Below are 6,153 nucleotides of genomic sequence, written 5' to 3' on the forward strand. Positions count from 1 at the left end.
GAGAGAATTGTCCATGTACTGGGTAGAAGGCAAAGTTACTCTAAACATTGTTACACAGGCAGCCTTCTTCTATAAATGACTTTATGGCCCCAAATATCTATAATGCTGAGGTTGAGAAACTGAGATATAAAATACCCGTTGAAGATTGACTTGGGAAGAAATCTGAGCACATGAATGTGTTATCCTACTGACAAGTTTACCAGTAGTCTTAAATCCAATAGGAATGAACACTGAAAGATACATAAGAATTTCATAGTGATATCATTTATAAGGGGAAAAATGTGAAACTACCTAAATGGGCTATCAAAAGTAGATGTCTAAATAAAACATAGGCTATTCCTTTAAATTGTGGGATGTTACTTAGCAATCATGACCAATACACACAGAGAAAAAATAACCTAAGATAACCTGACCAACACAGGAGGGAAAAGGCATCTTGAGAAACATGCTTTATGATTGTCCTCATAAAAATTTCAACAAATGGCCAAAGCAGAGCCAGAGTACATGAAATGAAAATAATATTTTCCAGCTGAAGGAAGGGAAAGAGAAGGAGGAAATCACAAGTGTGGAACTGTATTTGTGTGAGCCTTGCAGAGAAAGCCTCCCTCTTGACTGTCTTAAAGCCATGCTTTCAAATTACTTTAGCTAGATTAGATTTGATTCAAGTTAAGAAAAATGTCTCAGAATTAAATTTACAAATAAGAATGGCATCATTCACATTTATGTCACTATCAGCATTATTTACTCAGGAATTTATGTTCTTTAGAAGAATAGTCAATAGTCTTGTTTATGTTTTAATTTATAAATTAAAATGCACATTTTTATGGGACACCATATACTAAATTACATATGCAATATTTAATGTTCACATTGGGCTAAGCTCTTCAAGCGTTTATCTTTTGTTTGTCATGAAAGCATCATTCATTATCCTCTCTTGGAATATTCTGTGCGTTGCTGCCAATAGTCATCCTACTATGAAAGGGAGAGCCAGAACTTATTTCTCCTAATTGTAGCACAGCATCCATGGCTCAACTTTTCTATGATCCTTCCTCCCCTCATCTCACCCAGATGCTACTTATCATTTATCCTATCATGTAGCATTTGTCTTTTCCAAGCCAGGCCTATTTCACATAATTAATATTCTTAGATCCTAGCAGTTTGTTTTGCACCAGAAAACAAACTGATTTTGAACCTATGATAACATACATCATCCTTTTGCACAGTATTTCTGATGTGAGTGGGTCAGAGCACATTTATATTCTATCTTACACTTGCTGCAGTATTCCTGATGTGAGCAGATCCAGTCATACCTGTATTCTTTCCCATACCTGCTACAGAATTTTTGGTGTGAGTGAGTCAGAGAACACCTGTATTCTCTCCCACACCTGCTGCAGTATTTCTGATGTGAGTGGGTAAGAGAACACCTATATTCTTTTTCACACCTACTGTAGTATTTCCGATGTGAATGGGTGTGGTGATATATTGTACACCCCAACAAAGCTTGCCTGGGGACCAGAGGACAAAGCCAGCCACTATATTAAACGTAGAGGTCAGATAGTGGTAGCACATACCTTTAATCCTACCATCCAGGAGGCAGAGATCCATCTGGATCTCTGTGAGTTCAAGGCCTCACTGGGAACAGAGCTAGGCATGGTAGCACACGCCCTTAATCCCAGCACTAGGAAGGAAGGAAGATGGCAGAACACAGAAAAGTATATAAGGCATGAGTAAATGGGAAGTCTCTCACTTGAAGCTAGGATTTTGTAGAGGTAAGAACATGGCTGGCTTGTTCTGTTTCTCTGGTCTTTCAGTTTTCACCCCAATATCTGGCTTTGTTTTTTTTTTAATTATTAATAAGACCTTTTAAGATTTGTGTTACATCTGGCAACCCAATGTTTGTGGCACAAATTCACTAAAAAGCTACTTGTGGACTTGCAGGCCCTCAAGTCAGGCCTGAACTGCATGCATCCAGAGTCTCCACCCCAGGTGTGCTGGAGACTCTTTGGCTTATTCTCTCCTGGTGGATTGTGGGCCCTTCCTGGATCCCCATCTCAGACTGCTACCACACTAGGTAGCTGCTTTGAAACCCACTCAATCTTCTACTGTTCTACACACAGAAGTAGTCAGCCTCTTATCTGAGTCATCACTGTAGGCAAATTTGGTGAGTCAATTAAAATATCTTTTTTTCAAGATTTATTTATTTATTATGTATACACCATGTATGACTGCAGGCCAGAAGAGGGCACCAGATCTCACTACAGATGGTTGTGAGCCACCATGTGGTTGCTGAGAATTGAACTCAGGACCTCTGGAAGAGCAGTCACTGCTCTTAACCTCTGAGCCATCTCTCCAGCCCCCAATTAAAATATCTAAAAGGGAGAAATTAGTTAAAAGGGAATTTTTTCCCACATTAAAAAATGGGGAACATTGTTACAAGGAAGGGTGTTTGGTCTCTGATAACACATTAGGCAATCTGAAAATGGAACAATTAAATGAGAGGATAATTAATATTGATGGGATGGATGTAATGTCAGTTATAAATATTATTTGTTTGATTATTTTTGTTTTCTCATTAAAAAAGTTTGTTCATATAAGTGCCAAGATAAAAGTTTTAGAAAAACTTGCTAAAACAGATCATAGAGAAATTCAGATCCAAACAGAAGAATTTAAAGGTGAACCAATCTCAGCATTGCAGTATATGGTGACAGACAAACAGCCTAAGGCTTTGAAACAGCCAACTTTAATCTATCCAGTAACCTTACTGCCAAATGCTCAAGGCTGTGTATGAACTGACTGGACTCCTGTGCAAATATTAGATTTGAGGAGATTTAAGGAAGCTATAGTCTCATATGTTATGCACTCTCTGTTTATAAAGCAGATGTTAAACTCATGGTCAACTTGTAATAGAATTATCCCTCAAGACTGGAAGGATTTGGTTACAGCTGTCCTAAAAGCTGGTCCACAGTTACAATGTAGGACCTGGTGGAAAGAGGAGGCTAAGACAATTGAACAATGGTGTAGGGCTAGAGGTATGGAAATTTCCCAAGATCAACTTCTTGGAGACGGTGATTATGCTAATACACAAAGACAATCTTTATATGATGAACACAGCCTAATTTTATGCCAAATGGCAGCCTTGAATGTTTGGGAGAGAATTGAAGAAGTTGGAAAGAAAATTGAGGCATTTACAAAAGTTAAACAGCGCCCAAAAGAAACCTTCACTGATCTCTTACAAAGGCTATCTTCAGCAGTAAATAGAATGATACTAAATTTAGAAGCTAAACAGATAATAATTGAATCTCTGGCTTTTGAAAATGCTAATGCACAATGCAAAAGGGTAATTAGGCCATTAAAGGCAAGATCAGCACCCTTGGAGGAGTGGATCCAAGATACAATTAATATTGAATCTCATGACCATGATGATACTTGGATAGAAGAGGTGATTTCAAGAAGTTTGAAGAAAAAAGTAATGTCAAATATTTCAAATGTGGTAAACAAAGTCGTTTAAAAAGGGACTGTAAGCAGGGCATTCTTATAAATAATGTTTTCTCAAGGAAAAATCCCAACAGAATACCCCTCACTTCTGAATTATACAGAAGATGTGGTAAAGGCAAACATTGGACTAATGAATGTAGATCAATAAGGGACAGACAAGGCAATCCTTTGTATGCCCTGAAGGACTTCTTGAAGGCCCTCATGTCAAATTGGTTCAGTCCTTTCCTTTAATCATGGAGCAAACTCCTTTCCAGAGCAATTAAAGAACCTAATGTCTGTTGTAAAAAAAAATCACACTGCACTGGATGATAGAAAAGCTATAGAAGAGAGAAAAATGGGGAAAAACCATAAATCAAAATTGATAAAGATTACATTTGGAAACTCTCCAAAGTTAGGGTTGGGGAAGGGTTTTCTTTTTGTCTTTCAGGAAATTAAAACAACCATCTTGAAGAATTTAAAGACCTTTGGACAAATAAGCCTCCAAAGAAGAATAGAGAAGTACCCAGAAAAAATTACCAAGAAAAGGAATAATCTGACCTAAAGCAGACTTTGAAGTCTCTGAAAAGATAATGGGGCCCCACAATGACAATTCCATCAGGACGATGATAATACCACTAAGATGACAAACACCACCCAAAGATTAGCTTTGGACTACAAAGTGCTCAGAATAATTTTGAGATGGCTAGCTGAGATGATCCAGCCTCACAAACTACTCAAGCAAGGACTTGAGAAAAGCCCTGCACTTTCTCATTACACAGGACTGGACAAATGATACAGCTAACTCTCCCAGGACTTGATAATTAACCCCAATTTTTTTTTATTTTTAGGATCCACTAAAGATGCCATCACCCTCAGACAGCAGGAAGTAATTTTAAGAAAATGATGCCCACATTCCCAAGAGGTGGGGTAGGTGGTTTTTGGTCGTTCAATGGGTTGTGGATAATTGCCATCGTTTAGGATTGTTTGTTACAAGTTATCAATTGATAATGGTCAGGAAAAAAAGCTAAACAAAGGAGATTAGATTTAGGTTCTTGTTTGAAAATAAAAGGATGTAGATATAAGATAAAAGGTAGATTATTGAATCTACTCTGAAAATAAAAAAGAGAACATGTATATGATGAGATAAAAAAGGTAGACTATTGAATCTACTTATAGAAAAGCAACTACTAGTTTTAAATAGTTTACATTGGGTTTGATTTTTAATATATTGTATATAAATTATATATATTGATACAAATTTGAGATTGATTTTGTTAGAAAATATTGTACATATATTTCTAATCTTGTTCAAGTTAATGTACCTATACAGTTCATTTAACAATGTACTGCAAATTGGTAGTCCTTGAAAGTTATTTTTACCAACTAATTAGGATATAAAGAAATGCAAGTAAGTATTTAGTCACCTATTACAATCAAACATGTAGTCAGGTTAGGTATATTTTTAAAGCCAAGTAGAGATATATTTTAGATAGACAGATCATTTTCAAACACTTCAGAGATCTACATAATATGGCATTTAAGATGTTTTAATAATATAGATTCTTTTCTTATGACAATGAGACATGTCTGCTCCTGGCAGCATCAATATACTTCAGAGAAGATGATGGGCATCAAAGAAACTCCATATGGAGCTTACTTTCTTTGTGGCAAGCTAGCTGCTGGGCAAGAAAATGCCCTTGCCTCAACTGCTGACAGTATGCTGTCCAAATGGACAAGCAGGACACAAAAGAAAGGACTGCCAACCCTTGCCAAGACAAGGTAGGAAGGCCCTTCAGAATATCCTGCTTCACAGATGAGTCTGTCAGATATGCTAGGCCTGAAGACCAAAGATGGATGCCCCGATGTTGCAGAGAAATATTGGGTGACTGTCCGAGCAACCAGCTGTTTCTGTCATTTCTCACATTTTTTGGAAGTCGCTTGTGTTGCACTTCCTGATTACTTAGGTAATATCATTTCCTTCTCGGGTCTCTGAGGGAATTGAAGATTAGATAGTAATCTTGTTAACAAATTCAGAAAAGAAACTCACTGAAGAGATGTAAAGTGTATAAAACTGAAAGACATCAAAAGATAGTTTTTGGTTGGTAGTACAAGTTAGGATAGAAAGTGAATTAGATGCAACATTTTGGACTCACCAAAATAGGATAAATAATATTTTCTCTAAATTTGTCAAATGTTTATGGACTGGACATTGTTAGTGTAATTCTTGACTGTATATATTGTATGTACTTATTGTATATAGTTTTTCTTATGTTAGTTATAACCTTTTATTATTTTAGACAAAAAAAGGGAAATGTGGTAATATATTGTGCATTCCAATAATCATAGGGGATCATAGGACAGAACCAGCCACTAGATTAGATATAGAAGCCTGAAAGTGATGGCACACACCCTTAATCCTATCACTTGGGAGGCAGAGATCCATCTGGATTTCTGTGAGTTCAAGGCTGCACTGGAAACAGACTCAGGCAGTGGTGGCACATGTCTTTAATCCCAGCACTTAAGATCTCATGTCTTTGCTTGGGAAGCACATACGCCTTTAATCCCAGGAAGTTACATGGCTGGATGGAGAACGGTATATAGGGTGTAAAGAGACAGAAAATAAGCAGTAGTTCAACTGAGACCCTCAAGAGTGAGGACTCAGAAGCTTTGAGTCTGAAG

Source organism: Peromyscus eremicus, chromosome 11 (assembly GCF_949786415.1).
Source record: "Peromyscus eremicus chromosome 11, PerEre_H2_v1, whole genome shotgun sequence".
Classification (NCBI taxonomy): Eukaryota; Metazoa; Chordata; class Mammalia; order Rodentia; family Cricetidae; genus Peromyscus; species Peromyscus eremicus.